Below are 19,248 nucleotides of genomic sequence, written 5' to 3'. Positions count from 1 at the left end.
TGACTATTTCGGGTAAAACAATTAATGCTTTACCCTTTCTCCATCGGTACACCACCAAACGAGGTATTGCTTTGTTCTTTTTCTTTATTCTTTTACGAATTATCGGTCAAATAGGATTGAACTCTTAACGGATTTTGTTGTGTTCGTTCTTGAATCCACGAATTTCATTGGATATGGGTGACTTGAGGGGGAAACCAAGAGGGTTTTTCCCCCAGTTTGATTATCCCACATCGAAATTTAGGGCAAAGGTTTCAGATTTGGGGTTCTATATAAAGAACCCCATTGTTACCATTTTAGACAGACCTGAAATCAAACACCATCATATATTCACAAAAAAAAAATCTGAAAATACCTAGGGTTTTTGCAATTTGCTTTGAAACCTTTAATTTTTTTCAAAATAGTTAAGTTTTAAACTTATTTGTTTCTCGTTTGTGACTGAGCTTGAAGTGAAAGGAGGATAAAGAGGTCTCCAATTTCAAACTCGACCAAGGCTGCGCACAGAAAAGGTGATTTTCTCTCATTTTGTTTATTTTCTTGCATTTCTTGTTTGCCTATGTGTTTATGTGTTATTTGTGTTCTTAGTTTATTTTTAGTCTTGCTTAGCTAGCTATGTATGTGTAGTTTCAGTATTTTCTTTAAGCATGTTAGTATAGTTTAGATTAGTCCAGTACTGATTAGCTAATCTGTGTTATTGTCTATCAAATAATATGCTTATAGACTCTGTTTGACTTAGTTAGCTTTGCTTAATCACGTGATTAGCTTAGATTTAAAGCTGTTAACCATGCTTGATTTTAGTTAATCATAGGATTAGTTCAAATTTGTAGTTGTCTATTATGCTTAATCTTACTTAGTTAATTTGTAAGTCGGCTTAATCATAGGGTTAATTTTAAGTCGGCGGTAACCGACTTTCAACTTCAATATAAGACCAACATCTGGTATTAAGGCCTCATTTCTCCACTCTTTTTAACCAAAAACCATCTGAGAGACCCAAGGAACATTAAAGGATCATTATGTGAGTGGATTAAAGTAACGGGACTATATACGAGGCTCGGGAAGCGTATAGGGTTTTGTAGCTCTTGTTCTAAACATCAAATCTTGACGGGACGAAGGAATCTATTGAAGATAAATAAGATTTCAAACTCTTCCACCCTTGATTGAGGTAAGGATATTCTTTACTATTGATATTATGAATCGTATTATGGAGATTTAGTTGCTAAAGCTTCGTAAAGTCGATTGATTAATTGAGAAGTTAGGTAAACATCATGTGGGATGTTTTATTGAGTATATTGGTATTGATGATGATGTTGTTGATATTAGTGTTGCTATTATTGTTGTTTTGTTGGTATTGTGATTTCGGGCTAGAGATATAAACAGAGAAGATGCTGCCCGAATTTTGGCAGCTTCTAAGAGGATTAATTTGAAGGCTTAAGACAAGCATATGAAGATGAGCCTAACAATAGTATGAGTGATTTTATATGTAGATTACGAGACTACGAATGCTCTTATGTAGATTGCAAGACAGGAAGTAGGTTGGAAAGTCGAGAAGTAAGCTTCAGGTATGTTAAGGTTGTTCTTTCTTTTCTTGGCATGATTCCATATGTGGTAAGATTGTAACGAACCTTATGAATAGAGATTCGTCAAAGTAGAGCTTGTCATATTGTTGTATAGTTTCCGAGTGTTATGTTATTCTTTCAGAGGGGACGTATCCCCTCCATATGTCCTTGAGTTTATAGAAAGACATAAGAGACATGTTATAGTTGTTGCGTCCAAATGCACACGCAAGTGTACGTGATCGTACAAGTAATATAGTGATTTTAGAAATCGGATGTCGAACCCACAGGGAGTTATGATTAACCATCAACTAAATTAAACTATCCAAATTATCTATACAAGAGATGAAATTCGAAGATTATGATTATAAACTAATTGAAGATAAAAGAGACAAATAGTGAACTTCAACAAAGAAAGAGTGAGTTTATATATTATCAATGAGACGAATGTTCCAGGGTTGCGGTTGGTTGACCAATCCTGTTGAGTTTTCGAACTATTTCCCTTTAATCCGAATTGTCGACGATTGCTAATTTACCAGATTTTTAACTCTCGTAGTATTCTCCCGAAATACTACTCGCCTATTCAAAACAGTTCGCCACCTATATTCCTATGGAATTGACTTGTTAAGAACGCAATTCATTTATGGTATTTAATTGAACGCGGCGCCTAGGTATATTCCTATCCTAGCCACAAATCCTAGCCCAACTGTAGGGATAATCAGATCACGCCCTCTTTAATCCTTCTCTAATCTAACAACATCTTTCCCAAGCATGTATATTAGATAGTCGATAGAACCTAACTGTTGGCCAAACAATCAAGCAATTATGAATAGAATTAAAGAAGCAATCAAACTTAACAACTCATATTAAGATAAGAAATAATTACCAAACATCAATAATCATGGTTTACCACAGCCCTAGAACGAGAAGTTTAGCTCCACATAGACATGGAGGAAAAGCAACAAATCATTCAAAGAAAATATACAAACTAGTAATAAGGAGAAAAAAAGATAAATCCCAATAATCTCCGGCCTCCATGGCGGCTCCTTCTCTCTCTAGGTCAAAAGTCGTCTATTCTAATGTAAAAACGGCTATTTATAAGCTAGGGAAAAATATGAGATAAGTGGGCCCAATCCCGATCTAAATAGGACAACTGACGCAGCTTGTGCGCTGGTTGTGCGTCGCATGGCCATCGCATAACCTCTTTTATGTTCTTCTTGTGCGGCGCATGACCAACGCATGGTCTGTCTGAGATTCAGGAATGGTGTTTTGTGCGCTGGCTGTGCGGCGCATGACCAGCGCATGAGACCCTTCAGTGGTCATATTTTGCCTTCAAGTGCTGGAACTTCCTTTGCAACGTTCAATCGACGTACACAGCCTCGGAATCACTCAAAACTGCCTGGAATACCCTTCGTTGGTCCTTGTTGTACATATTCATATAAACATACCAACATAAGCTCATATACAACAATTTGCATTCAAAAATGCGATGAAAGTGCTAAGAAGTAAAGTGTAAATGACACTAAATCTAGATATTTGTGCCAAATATCAATAGTATCAGTATTTTTCAGCATATGCATGATATACATATATTTTCTTTAGCCTGACCACTTGGTCAGTGAGACATTTTCTTTAGCCTGGACACTTGGTCAGTGAGACAGATATGCCTAGCCTACGGGTCAGTGAGACAGATATGTCTGGCCTACGAGTCAGTGAGACAGATATGCCTGGCCTACGGGTCAGTGAGACAGATATGCCTGGCCTACGGGTCAGTGAGACGGATATGCCTGGCCTACGGGCCAGTGAGACATTTTCTTTAGCCTAGCCACTTGGTCAGTGAGACATTATTATTTTTCCTGTCCGACGGGTCAGTGAGATTTTACATTTGCCTTCCCACTTGGTCAGTGAGATATATGATGCTATTGTATTGCATTTCATTTGAGACAGACAGAGGGATATTCTGTGAATTCTTTGGCCTCCAGATTGTGTTGTTTTCAGTTCAGTTTCAGTTATCGTTTGCCTTACATACTCGGTGTATCGTTTCGTACTGACGTCTGTTTGCTTGCCGACGCTGCGTTCATGCCCTCAGGTTCAGGTAGCCAGACAGGCGATTCAGCTCAGTAGGACTTCCACTCAGCTGCAGTCAGTGCGCTCCACTTAGTTCGGAGTTGCGATCCCTTTTGGTATGCTATTTTGACATGTCTATATGGGTATGACAGGGCCTTGTCCTATCCTTTCTACAGCTCGTGCTCCATAGAGGTCTGGAGACAGTTGTATATAGTTGGGATGTTATGTAGCTCTTCGGCTCTTATTTTTGTTGTACAACATACGTAGCGGCCTAGTCGGCTTGCACTGTTATCCTCAGCATGTATGTATATATATATGGTGGTTGTGAGTTCTTGATGCAGAGTCTATTCTGTTAATCTTACAGGAGTTAGTATAGCCCAGTTATAAATTATATATGGGCCACCCTGTTGCTCAGTGAGGTCCAGGTGCGAGTTTAGGGGTGCTTGGTCGGTAGAGGTCGGGCACTCGTCACGACTCATTGGCTTGGGTCGTGACAGAAGTGGTATCAGAGCAGTTATGTCTAAAGATTGTCTACAAACCGTGTCCAGTATAGTCTTGTTTATGGGTGTGAAGTGCGCCACACTTATAAACAGGAGGTTGCCGGGCATTTAGGAACCATTGACCTTTCTTTCTATCTTAGATCGTGCAATAGAGCCAGAGTCTAGGAAAAATCGTTCCTAACCCTCTTTTCCTGTAGATAAGTGCACATTGATATAGATGAAAAGGACGGTTTCTGATAGTGGGGGTGCAAGGAAGGCCCCGAGGGTGGACTCCGGACCACGGATACCAGGACAGATTATGAGGAGTCTTAGTTACTCCATTGAGTCAGAACCTTCTGAGAAGATGATTGAGACGACTCCTCCAGAGCCTGTGACTTCTACGGAGGAGATCCGTCAGAGGATAGCTATGCGACGGACCCGTCTGAGGGTTCGTATGAGACACCAGTGGAGTAGGAGGCTCCTGAGGCTGCGCCAAATTCGGTCCCTCCAGTTTCTCCTATGATTAAGTATTACGTCAGAGCAGCCACGAGTGTAAGTGTTACAGAGGTAGTTAGCCCTTTGTCTTGGCCTTCAGCCAATCAGGAGCTGCCAGAGTATTCGTATCCTTCGGATTATGATGGGGAGAGGAGGATGGTCATACGAGCAGAAGGTGGGAGGATGATGAAAGGGATATTTCACTTCACAGCTCCCAAGACCAGGACAGGCCGGTTACAGGTATATGGGTCTTCTTATTGAAACTCCTTATGTTATGTGTGATTATTATGGGATATCATCTAATGGTTGACAAATGGGGATTTTAAAGAGACCGATAACTGAAGTATTTATGGTTAATTGCGACTAAGACATTTCTGCTACCATTAGGAGCCCCGGGACTAAGAATGAAAAGCAGTCGCATGTGTTGACTTGTGGTTATGAAAATTTTCTAGATATTGGAAGTTTCAAAGGTTACGATAGTATTTTGTCCAACCAGGAAAGTAAGGGAATTTTCCAACCTTGGGGGAAATGCATTACCGGGTTTTATTTGGATTTCCCATTAGAACTTCAAATTGGTTTTTAAAGACATGTGACCATGCAGAAATAAAAAGAACGGATGTGATCCTTATAAGAAGGTTTACCTTGATTTTTCAGACAGATGTGGTGAAGGTCACTTGACGACAGAAAATAAGAGCAATGTCGGCTTATGAATTTTTTTTTTAAAAGGGAAAGAAGAGTAGGTGTTCGAGTGGAGATGATTCATTAAGTCTATATTGCCAGAGGCTTATGATCAGGACTTAGAAAATATGCTAAGAAGTCCTACAGATTCAGACATACGAAAACATGAGGAACCAGAATAGCCCGAGAGAAATTAGGAGCATATGAGTCTTACGATTAGAATTTTAAATAATCATAAGGTATGAGTCTGGCTAGCTAGGCAAAAAGAGGGGAGATGTATTAAAGCCACAGATTTAGGACAATTTTAAATAGCATTAGATATTTCGTAACTGAGGTATTAATGAGCGATGTAAATGATAACTCATGTGTGGCCACATTAAATATTATGTGTGCCCTTATGATCGATCTTACGATATGCTAAAGGTATGGATTGAGCTGGGTATTGAAGTTAAGGTAGCAAGTGCTACAGGGTAGATTGATATTGTTTTCTCCGAATGTTGAAGTTGGATAATCATGATGCAACAATATCAGGGAGAAGAAGAATATGTGTACATAAGAGTAAGAAGATTATGATGTCATGAGAAGAAGAGAAGTGCAAGCAAGGGAAGTATGTTGCTAGTAAGGGTCAAGTAAAGCTTTCGAAAAAAAGGTTAAGGCGGCGGTAGAGGCAAAGAGCCATTCGGATAAAATTTTAAAGTAAGTAAGCAGGAAGGATAGAGTGTGGAAATATGTGATAAAGGGCGAATGCGAAGATCGCGGAAACAGATCTTGATAAACAGGATTGAAGTATAACGATGGATAATAAATATAACCTGAGAAAGAATAATCAGGTTTTCTGAAAGGTGTCAAGGGATTTCTGACTCTTAAGGTACATCCGAAAGGATAATTATGAATCCATATTGATACGTTCACCTACAAAACAGAAAAGCCCCCCCCCCCCCCCCCCCCCCCCCTCCAAAAGGAGATTTTAGAAATAGAAAGGATTCGTACTTCTAATGGAATACTCTACGAATTCTAGGGCCAATGTTGTTGAATGGCAAGTGGGGAAGAGCATTTTATGCACAAGGGAAGTCAAGAAAGACCCTAAGAGAGAAAGTAAGAAGAGTGCACTAATGAATTGGTTAAAGGAAGTTGTGTAACCATTAAGGACAATAGGAAGGTTAATAAGTTAATAAGTCTGGCCAAGAGGAAAAACATCGATAGCATGGGACGAGAGTCTTGATTAGGAGTACAGAAATTCAATTATAAAGAAAATAGGATGAATATACGAGGGATATGTATAAACATGAACAAGTTATAGCATCGAAAGGGAAGATAAGAAAAGGATGAAAGGAGGAAGAAAAAGAGACATTTTCTAAGTATTTGTGAGTAGGACAAGGATCGATAAGATATTAGAAGAACTAGGATGCCTGACTATGGTACAACCACCTAGTAAAGAAGAACTACAGAACAGTATGAGCTGGGCAAATAAAAGAGCGGGTCGTGCAAAATAGATGCGATAGTACATTGACTTATGATGATATTAAAAGAAGAAACCAGATTTGGTTGGCTAAAAGATAAAGTCAGTATAGGAGAGGGAACAGACAAAATCTTCAATCGCAAAAGGTAGAGGAAGTGAGTATTTAAGGACTTCGAATATCTGTGCAACTGATAAACTCAAACAATAAATGGGGTATTCCAGACTATAGGGAAGATTTATCAGGTAAGAATCAAGCGAAGGCCAAGAGTCCAAAAGGAATCTCAAAGGAAGTAATAAAGGGATGATGTGTCTGATTGGAACAAAGCTGGTGGTAATGAAACCTCATGGAACAAGAAAAATAATGGTTCTGCTAGATATCTATGATTAAAAACTGCAGACAAAGGAAAGAGTGAAATGATTTGAACTCACTACATGGTAGAGATCCTGGTTCACATTTCGACAAATTTCCAAATTTATCCCTAATTTATTAGCCGGACTAAGGATTAGCAACTTCAAGGAAAAATTGAAAGAAGAGGATCATTGAAGAAGAGATTCGAGATATTCTTGATGTAAGTACAAGGATTACCGATAGCCCAGACCGAGCATAAGAAGCTTTATTAAAAGAAAAAAGAAAAAAGAAAAGAGAGAATCAAGAAAAGTGTATGGATGAAAGGAAATTTCAGTGTTATATTAACTGGAAGATGAAATACCGCAACGATTGACTTAGTTGCTACAGGAAAGCAAGGGATACTATATTACCAACTTCTGAGGTTATCCTTAAGGGGGAAAGAATAATTTAAACTCCAAGAAGATGAAGGCATGGAATATCTGTGAAGCGTAAGAAGGATACATAAAGGCCAAAGGAGTAAGAATTTCTGACATGCTAAAAAGGGATAAAAGGGGAAGATGGGACCAAAAGTAGATAAAGGTATGTGGTAAGTACTGGGTAAACGAGCATATAAGGGTGTAAACGACAGAGGTCGAAGAGACAACGAGGATGATAAAGTATGAGGAACTAGTAGACAGACAAGTGATAAGAAAAAGGGGATGACTGTGAGTACGAGCATAAATTTTGGCCACAAGAGAAGGAAAATAATATTCAAGAATTAATTGGGCAAGAAATTCAATGAACTCGAGAATACACCCATTGGTAGTAAAACAACAGTAATCAAGAAATACCAAAGGAATCATGAAACCATGAATATAGAGTCTACATGTACGTAAGGACGATGAGCTAGTAATTACACAAGGAAGAACTGTATATGTTAAGAAGAAACCATGTTATTGCTCATATAAAGAAACCAAGAAATCCAAGAAAGATTAATCGTCAGAAATTGAGGCGCGCTTTAGTGTAAAGAATTACTGAATACTACTGCAGTAAGACTGGGAATGCCAAAGATTTAGTATAAGAAAACGCAAAAGGGTTAAGGAAAATATTAACTAGTTGAGCAGAATCAATCAATGCCGGCACAACTGAACGGTATACAGACAAGAGATAAAGTAGCATTTCAGCAGAAGAGCTCCAAATACAACTGTCAATCAACTGAGAAATAGAGGGTAGAGCTCAGAGGGGTAAAGAGGAAGGGAAAAAAACTAAATATCAAGTTGGTCACTATTCATATGAATAATGTGGTTAATGGATAAGTTCTCAGAAATCGCCAACAGAATATAAGGAAAGATTGAATGGACCATAAGTATAAAGGTTTAAACCCCCAAAATGAACAGGAGAGGATTGTTGCTCAACAAGATATCGCGTAATATGCCTGCAAATTATGATTTCGATTTATTAGCTTAAGGTGTATCGCCTCCAAGGAACCGCGAGGAGGATCATAAGTTGCGTAGTTCGAATAAGTTCGGTTTTGCATACGTGAGTAACACTGCAAGTAAGTAAAGTAAATACCAGCAAATGCAAGTGAGAATATTGACATCAATGTCAAAACGAGTTCTACTTCAACATTCGAGGACGAATATTCCTAAGGGGGGAAGAATGTTACACCTCGTACTTCCAGAGAAGCACTTATCAAATTTTAACGTAAGTATGTTGAACTATGGCTAAGTAAAACAACTTTGGAATATAAGGAGTGGAGCATTATTGCGTATATTCTAGGAGTAAAGGATGCACATAAGGAATATCAGGAGGTCCTAAAAGGAAATGAGTTGAAGATGTTGAGTTAGTATGACTTTGGAAGAAGATGAGCGTTACTTTGAACGACAAAGTATGAACCAACTCGGGGAAAGAATATCTTCTATAATATGAAGAGTTTTGAAGAAAATAAACCTACTAAGTCGAAGTTCATGAAGTCTAGTTTCCAACGCAATAAACCGCTCATTGATTCGGCATCGGAGCAAAGAGTTATGGACGTTACAAGTCTGGCTGATAGGCCAAAGGTTTGGTCAGCGAGAACGAGCCACTACTAAGCGCGAACGCGCAGAAAGGCGTCAGAAAACCCAGCACTCCGCGCGACTTCCCAGTGCGATGGCGCAAGGTTAATTTTAAGTCGGTGGTAACCGACCTTCAACTTCAATATAAGACAAAAATCTGGTCTTAAGGCCTCATTTATCCACTCCTTTTAACCAAAAACCATATAAGAGACCCAAGGAACATTAAAGGATCATTTGGTGAGTGGATTAAAGTAACGACACTACATACGAGGCTCGGGAAGCGTATAGGGTTTTGTAGTTCTTGTTCTAAACATCAAATCTTGACGGGACGAAGGAATCTATTGAAGATAAATAAGATTTCAAACTCTTCCACCCTTGATTGAGGTAAGGATATTCTTTACTATTGATATTATGAATCGTATTATGGAGATTTAGTTGCTAAAGCTTCGTAAAGTCGATTGATTGATTAAGAAGTTAGGTAAACATCATGTGGGATGTTTTATTGAGTATATTGGTATTGATGATAATGTTGTTGATATTAGTGTTGCTATTATTGTTGTTTTGTTGGTATTGGGATTTCAGGCTAGGGATATAAACAGAGGAGATGCTGCCCGAATTTTGGCAGCTTCTAAGAGGATTAATTTGAAGGCTTAAGACAAGCATATGACGATGAGCCTAACAATAGTATGAGTGATTTTATATGTAGATTACGAGACTACGAATGCTCTTATGTATATTGCAAGACAGGAAGTAGGTTGGAAAGTCGAGAAGTAAGCTTCAGGTATGTTAAGGTTGTTCCTTCTTTTCTTGGCATGATTCCATATGTGGTAAGATTGTAACGAACCTTATGAATAGAGATTCGTCAAAGTAGAGCTTGTCATATTGTTGTATAGTTTCCGAGTGTTATGTTATTCTTTCAGAGGGGACATATCCCCTCTATATGTCCTTGAGTTTATAGAGAGACATGTTATAGTATCAGTATTTTTCAGCATATGCATGATATACATATATTTTCTTTAGCCTGGCCACTTGGTCAGTGAGACGGATATGCCTGGCCTACGGGTCAGTGAGACAGATATGCCTGGCCTACGGGTCAGTGAGACAGATATGTCTGGCCTACGGGTCAGTGAGATAGGTATGCCTGGCCTATGGGTCAGTGAGACAGATATGTCTGGCCTACGGGTCAGTGAGATAGGTATGCTTAGCCTACGGGTCAGTGAGATACTTTCTTTAGCCTGGACACTTGGTCAGTGAGACATTATTATTTTGCCTGGCTTACGGGTCAGTGAGATTTTACATTTGCCTGACCACTTGGTCAGTAAGATATTTGATGCTATTATATTGCATTTCATTTGAGACAGAACATAGGGATATTCTATGAATTCTTTGGCCTCCATATTGTATTATTTTCAGTTCAGTTTCAGTTATCATTTGCCTTACATACTCAGTACATCATTTTGTACTGACGTCTATTTGCTTGCGGACGCTGCGTTTATGCCCGCAGGTTCAGGTAGCCAGACAAGCGATCTAGCTCGGTAGGTCTTCTACACAGCTATAGTCAGTGCGCTCCACTTAGTTCGGACTTGTGGTCCCTTTTGGTATTTTATTTTTACATATCTGTATGGGTATGGCGGGGCCTTGTCCTGTCCTTTCTAAAGCTCATACTTCATCGAGGTATGTAGACAGTTGTATATAGTTGGGATGTTATGTAGCCTTGTCGGCTCTTATTTTTGTTGTACAGCATACGTCGCGGCCTAGTCGACTTGCACTGTTATCCTCAACACGTATGTATATATATATATATATATATATATATATATATATATATATATATACTGGTTTTGAGTTCTTGATGCAGAGTCTATTGTGTTAATCTTATAGGAGTTAGTATAGCTCAGTTACAAATTATATATGGGCCACCCTGTTTCTTAGTGAGGTCCAGGTGCAAGTTTAGGTGTGCTTGGCTGGTAGAGGTCGGGCACTCGTCACTACTCATCGGCTTGGGTCGTGACACTCTGAAGCATGTTTAATTTGGCAGAGGACTTCTTCATGTTCTCAATATTTCTAGATGTCATTACTCCATTTGGCTCAGTCTCATGCTTTTGAAATATTGGTATTAATTTGGGTATGAATCTGTATTTGACCTGTTGGATGGTTAGTATCCCTGTGGTTTGTTTAAACATGCTTCAGTATCCCTAAGTCTATATTTGTTATAGCATTGGTAAAAAATGAGATTCTAGTAACCTAATCTCAAGATGAACACCCAATCTATATCTGACTAGCATGGTGGTATGTGAACCTGTGATATACAATGTTTTCCCTCTTCAAATAGTTATAATGCTAGGTGAGATTGACTCATATATATTTAGAAATGACTAGGATACTAGCCTTTGAGTCTGTCACTTTGTTTGTTGCCAAATGCATGCCTATAGTCCGTGTTGATGTCATGTTTGGGATCTGGTAATATCTGTGGTAGATTCCAATTGTCTCTATTGAGAATTGATATTGCTATGTGACTAGTTTGATGTTGAAAGTTGAGATGCAAACATACACATAAGATTTTAAAGCAAGAAAATTTTATTTTAGATGTTTAATGGAGTCAGTCTTCTGAGAGCCTTGTATATTCTGCCTATTCACTGTCATCCCCAGCATGTTCAAACTATATTTTACTCATTGTTCCTGCTTAATACTTTCAACTTGATGTCTAGCATGATCTTGAAGTGTAGTAGTTTTATTTGTCTCTGTATTTGATGTTCTTCTATGCTTCTAGTTATTTTAATTTATCTTGAAAGATTGAGATAGAGTTGTTCATTTAGTGTGTATGGATCATGAATGACTTACCCAAGGCTAGGAGCGGAGTGATGGGGCTTTGAGTTACAATTCTAACTCGGCCCAATCACTTTAAATCTAGGCTGTTGGGGTTCTTTAGGTGAAACCACTCATTCTTTGACCTTTTAAGACTAATTAAAGGAGCTAGTGTATGCAAATCTCATTAGATATAAGTAACTCTATGTCTTATGGTTTTAGTAACTCATGTACATTTGTTATTCTGAGATTTGAAGGTCTTGCTCTTAGAAGTCTTCACTGCCTGAAAGTAACTATGTGTGTATGATTTGTTGTTTATAGAGAATATACACAAGGAATATTGTGTTTGTCTGGTAGCATGATTTGTAATTCTTGTTCTTTTAAACACTACTTGAATATGCTAAAAATGAGAAAGTATGAATGTTTCTCCTTGGTCTGATATCTGTTATGTTCAGAAAAGGTACTGTATATCAGAGGATATACCTAAAGTATACTCTAGGTATATACCAGCTTTGTATACGTAAGGTATACATGCATTTATATATCCAGTATACTTGTGGTATATCATATGTATGGTCTTAAATGGTAATGTTTCTGCATATAAAGGCCTCAGTAGGCCCGTTTTCCTTTGAATTTCCACATTTGGCCTTTATTTGCATATTACTTGCTAAGTGAATAGTTGGGCGAATCTATGCTTGCTATGAAAGGTTGTACTTTTAAAATTGGGCTTTGTTCAACATTGCTGGAAGTCTGCATCTTTATTTTTACTTTGATTGTTCGTATACAGGAATTATATACTTTAGTTAGTCTCGCTTTTAGTTTAAACATCCTCTAATCCTTATCCTCTTGTGTGTTTCATGTGAACAATCAATAGGCCACTTGGGCCATCCTCTACGTCTAAACCTGTTGGGCAAGAGGCCCAACCCTTATTTTCGACCGAGTCCGATAAGAAAGGGAAGCTAATATTTATTTGAAGGCCCAGCTATGGGTGAAAATAGTCAACTGGTGGGCTTAGGTAGGCCCACCAGTCTAACTTTCTTCTTTTTTTTTTCTTTTTTTTTTCAATTTATATGTGTATGTTGTAAAGACATGAAAAAAAATATTGAAACCCCTAATGGATGCTAGAACTTAGGAAACGCATAGTATTTTTAAGAAGTCGCTTAAAACTTTTTTAAAACTTGGCTGGTTTAAACTTGCATGAACTTGACACTTAATTTGGTTTGATTAAGATCAAAAACTGGTTTTATACTGTAAATAAGGCTAAATTATCTTCAAATAATTAAGTGGCAAATTTTTGGGCCTTCTGCCCTAAGCGAAAATCTGATAATAATAACTTAATGGTTTTGGGGCCTTAAGCCTATTATAGGGAGTCTTAACCTGTTTTATTGGACTTTAAATCGGACTTGAGCTAAAACGGAACAAAAAATGATCTTAAATGCACTTGGATGAAAAAATTTGAGAACAAGAGGCACCAGAACTTAGACTTTCCAGAAAAACAAAACTATGATTTGAACTTCAAAGTTTTCAGGAAAAGAGTTGAAATTGTTGGGCTAAAGGCCCAAAACTTTATGGACTGGAAATAAAGAAAAATTTACTTGGACAGATTTGAGGTTAAGCCGGATTTGGAGTTAGAATATGAACTGACTGTGAGCTTCAATGATAAAATTGGACTTGAATAATAAAAACTTGTGTTTTTTCTTTCTTATATATATATACGTATAAAAAAGGGAGATATACTTCATATTTTCCTATATATGTATAAATAAAACTCATGAGAACTAAACTCATTTTATTAGGACTAGAACAGTAGTGACTCTAATCAGGCGAAACCCCGGGTGTGTCCTAGTCCGGCAATAAAGTGAGTTGAACTCTTATGCAAATTTATTTTAAACCCAAAACCCCCCTTTTAGGGGGACTTTTTGCCAAATGTTTACTCGAATTTATGATACAAATGAATGACATTTTTGCAGAAAACTAAACATTTTTAAGCAAATAAATATATTAATCACACATTGAAGCTTGTAGGTCAACCGTATTCTACGGATCTTTAATACTATGGTGCGTAAAACCTTCCCCAGGGGATCACCAGAACCCTTACCTCGAATTTTGTACCAAAAAGATTTCTCTCTTCCTTGAAAAATCTTTTACCCAAATTTTTCTAGTTTTCTTTTGATAAAATAGGTGGCGACTCTAAAATTACTAAAATCCAATTAGAGCACCAATAATCTCATAGTAACTTTTATGCCTTAGCCCGCGTAAAAGTGAACGGTAACAGATGGCTACTCTGCTGGGGAATTCGTAGGTTCTAACCATTCGGGTTTCAATATAATGTAATTTTAACTGTATTTATTTGCTTATGTGTTTAATTTTCGCAATTTTAAACTGTCATTCATATCATATCATAAACTTCTCTACTCCTGGCAAAAAGCATGGTTTCAAAAGAGACACGTGGGATCGCGGTCTAGCCTTCTCTAAAAAAAACCCGAAACACCCTTTCTTTGGAACACGTTGAACATTAAGTTGGTGTGCGGTCACCCAACGGCTGACAATGGTTCACCCCGAGTAGTCCGCTCGGGTCCAAGGTCAATTCGAAAAACCCACTCTTGCATATGCCTAGGTTAGAGCTAAGCCAAATCCAAATATGAAGTAGACCGGGTGGTTTGGATATTTTAAACATATTCAAACCCGATAGGAAGACTACCCCGTGTCAAGTACGGTCTATGACCCGAAAAACACCGCATCTCATATTATGTGCTATTTGAAAACATTTAATGTGCCTATGAATGGAACCATTGCCTAGTGGGAAAGGGGGGGGGGGGGGGGGGGGGGGGGAATTAACCTTGACTTTTATTTTGTAGATATCGATCAACTTGAATTTTGACATGGTTATAACTACACCGGAGTTGCTGCGTATTTGGTGGGGCCAAATGTCCATGGAGGAGAAAAAGAGGATTTTATGTCATTTAGGAAATCTAACATCTATTATGACTATGACGGGTTGCAAGGAATTAATAGAAGTAATTACCGGGTTTTGGGATATATATAGGATGGTTTTCTGATTTGGGGACGAAGTCGAGATGACGCCGACTTTATCAGAGTTTAGGGATGTGTTGACTAGCTTAGGCTCGGGATTGAAAAGAAGAAAGAAAACCAACCAAAATGCCTTAATCCTAAAAAAACCCACCTACTCCTAAATTTGCGAAATGTTTTTCCTAAACTACGCCAATTGGGCCCATGGTCCACCCATACCCTTTAGAGAGTTATACAAAAGGTTTGGAAGCCCAAGTGGATTTGTGGAACATCCTGGGGAGTTCAAGACTTACGCCGAATGGACGGCCACCAAACCTTTAGCCTTCGCCATTTGGTTTCTGGAATCCATGATTTTTCCCAAGGATTGGTCATTAGCCATAGACATCTGAGTTATTTCAGTTACCCATGCCATCTTCTACGGCATAACACAACAAGAAGAAACTAAGTACTTTGACCTAACCCCAATCATCCTAGCCGATTTGTGCCGAGCCTTGAGCCTCTGCCGAAACCATTACAAATACTTCCAAGGCTGTAACTTACTCCTACAATGGTGGATCCTTAAGCACATGATCAAAGTTAGGGGTGAACAACACTTAATTAAACCAGCCGAAAGGGATGGCCTCCTGGATTTTTGTCCGAACTTCAGGGAACAAAACAGACAAAGTTGGACATTTACCTTTTCCAGGTTGAAAGAGGAAAGCATTCAATGGATGTTCCATAACTTCGTGTCCGATAAAGTTGTGGTTAAGGGTAGAAAGTGTCTGTTCTTACCGCTTATGGGGATCCGAGGGATTCGCCTTTGTGTGCCATCTTGAGACAATTTGGGAGGATTCAAGTCGTACCCCAACTCTAAGACGTAGGAGATTTTATCATTGAATATGACATCGATAGACCGCCGAGGGCTTTGGATTGCTTATGAGAATGGAAGGGTTGCATGATTTGGGGTCCCGATACCTTAGCCGAAGATAGGTTTCGTCCGGGTCGTCTTGTGGAGTATAAAGATTGGTTGAGGGCTGACTTACAAGATACGCTTCCTCCCAGACATATTCTCTGTAGTTGTGTGCAAGATAAGGATTCGCAGGCCGAAGTTCAAGCCCGTTTGGTTCAAAAGAGAGCTGACGACAGAGATGCTAAGTATTTGGAGAAGATTGAGCATGAAAAAGTCGTCATAGAGACTCTGAGACATGAGTTGGAGCTTACTAATGACTGTTTAGTTGAGCTCGATGATATTGCTCCACTGACTTTCACACAGAAGGGATTTCTTATGGAGGCCACTTTGTCATCGGCTCATCTTCATATCCAGACTACCTTCCGAAAGGCGAAGAAGGCCAAGACCGATCGAGATCGGGCTTCATCATCCACCACCGAAGGACGCTTTTGCTGATTTACTTTATGCACTGTCTTTACTTTATCTTTTGTACCCCTTCAGGGAAGAATATATTAATAATTATAGGGCAATGGCTTGATTTAAATGACACATTTATGTTTCAAACGGTTAGTATGTTTAGGAACACGAGTAGTGTAATTTTATAAACTGCTTTGTATGACTTACTTGCTTTCATATGTTTCGCTTAAATGGTTAATTGATCTCAAGTACTGTCTATTCTCCTAAAGAAAAACAATGGACAAAATACTCGTACTAAGTCTAGCAACCTTCTCAGAATCTAAAGATGGACACCAAGAACGCGTCGGAGCTGGAAGTTATGAGAAAGAATGAGGTCTCGCTTTGCCGAAAAATTCGGGACCTCAAAAAGAAAATCCGAGCAGTCAAGGCCAAGATCAAAGAGGTTGATGAGTTAATGGATTTGGCGAGAAGTCCGCCTAAGGAACCAATTGAAACTCAAGGGGAGAACATCCTGGACAAGGGAAAAGAAATCCTTCCCGAATATATCCCGATAATGGAGGAGTATGAGGAAGAGGAAATGGAAACGGACCCCCAAGAGTCCACCTGGCCATGAAGGGAAACGACCTCCGCTGCGCCACTAAGCCAAAAAAGGGAAGGAACTTCTGTTGCACCATCAAGTCCCAGGGGAGAACCCGAGGAACGGATAGAGTATGTCCGACCAGCTTTGCCCGAATGGTGGGCTATTGCGCTCAAGGAGTTGGATTGTCCCTACCGCGTCTTGCCTAAGCACGTAACAAGCGAGGAGATGATGATCAAGTTTTGAAGCAAAGGGATAGTCAGTATCAGCTTCGACAAGTTGCCACCATGCTCTGGTCTTCGCGCACAAGAGATGCCCTTTTCACCGGGATCAAGCAGGGCACACCATCAATGAATGTTTGGCCTTCAAGAAAAGGCTCATCGAGCTGATAGACAAGAAAAGCATCACCAAGATGTGGGGCCCACAGTCACTTTTGGTCCACGACAATATCTCCCCAACCGAATGGATTATGCTGAACACTCATATTTGGCGTTACGACTTTAAAATATTTAAGGATTCTTACACCAGCATCTTCTAGAATTTGGTCAGCATCGGGAAGATTAGCCCATCAGAACCAGAAGGCCTTAAACTGAAAGAGTTGGCCGCCGCAAAACGTGTCTGTACCATTCTGGAGCTTTGGGGCACGACATAGAATAGTGCGACGCATTCAAGTTTGAGGTAAAGAACCTGCTCCACAAAGACATCATTTGGTTGGTGCTCTTACCTTAGTATTAGAATTTAGGGCCTTTAGGGCTGGGAAAGGGTTGAATGGACAAATAACTTGTTTTGACCTCAAAAGAAAGGTCACCTTTTGGGTAGTTTTAGGGGAACCCATTTTTTTGTACTTAATGCAGATTTGTACCTCCTCCCCATATTTTGTAAATAGAACTGCGCCAACCTGATATCTTGAGGAGGGATACGCAGGAAGCCCCTATCGGGCCTGGTCACGAGTAGGTTTTAAGGTAGTGAGTCCTATCTCAAGTAATCCAAACTACGGAAGGGCCTGATTTCCTGCAGAGGGATACGTAGGCAGTCTATGAAAGACTCCGTCCCCATATATAATAAATATTATATTTCCCTCACTTAACAAAGCCCAAGTACCCAAGACCCGGTACAAAAGATCAATTGAGCATTTAAATCAAAATATGATTATTTATGTGCTAAGTGTTATTAATTGCCATCGATGTGTGATATCTTGATTATTTTTTTATTACCTAACGAACTCATTCTGTTTGCCTTCGAGTTATTCTTTTCTTATAGAAAGAGAGGTTAATTCGTGTTCATACTAGCATACTTCACCAGATCCAAAGCTGCAATAGCATCCTTATCCCAACAAGACAAAGGCAACGCAAAAATGACTGGTACTTCCGAGAATGAAACTGCTCTTACTGACATTGCTCTCAGAGAATCGCCTCTGCGCGAAATACTTGAGTCATCACCTACTAAAGGCGTCATGAAAATGATGTTTGAGAAAATCGCCCATCATCAAGAAGAAGTGGCGCGAAACAAAGCTACCAATGCTGCCCGAGAGGCCCCTGCTGAAGAAAGAAGGCCTCCATCGTTCTTTCCATCTCTGAATTCGCCATTACCCGACCACTTTCCCACCCAGTCCATTATGACCACCATACCATTTACCCCAATCGACGGGCATATTGATGCCTCGCACCATACCCCACCACCACTTAAGACTACCCAAATTCCCGGAACCGCTCACTCTATCCCCTCTTATCCAACACCTCAAAATACCCATCCCGGCATCACTATACAACTAAGCATCATCTCACTACCAACCGCCAAAACTACCCCTACCACCGAACTCGCCCTGCTGTTTCCTTCCACACACTCGTCACCCCAAGTACCTTTTCACCCGATCAAGAAATTGATCACTACGAGGAGATGGAAAAGATGTGGAAGGCTGAGCAGGAAAAACCAGAAGAAACGCTTAAATGAAAGATGACTGCAATGTTGGAACGGTCCATGAGAACCACCCCCACTGGCACGGGCTTGAGCTATGACGACTTGTGTATGCATCCAAATTTGAATTTTCCCGAAAGCTTCAAAGCGCCGCATTTTGAGCTATTTAATAGGATAGGTAATCCGAAAGCACACCCTACGGGCCTACTATGACCAATTGGTCTGCGTCCGAGACAACCAAGCACTCATAATGAGGTTATTCAACCGAAGTTTGCTCGGATAAGACTCAGAATAGTTCACGGCGCAAGACATACGTTGTTGAATCACATGGGAAGACATGGCTGAAGCCTTTATGGAAAGATTCTGCTTCAACATGGAAACGGTACCGAACAGGTACTATTTGGAAAAGGTCAAACATAAATCCACCGAGAACTTCTGCGAGTATACAAGTAGCTGGAGAACAGAAA

Source organism: Lycium barbarum, chromosome 9 (assembly GCF_019175385.1).
Source record: "Lycium barbarum isolate Lr01 chromosome 9, ASM1917538v2, whole genome shotgun sequence".
NCBI classification, from domain to species: Eukaryota; Viridiplantae; Streptophyta; class Magnoliopsida; order Solanales; family Solanaceae; genus Lycium; species Lycium barbarum.
Note: the sequence above shows the minus strand (reverse complement) of the source record.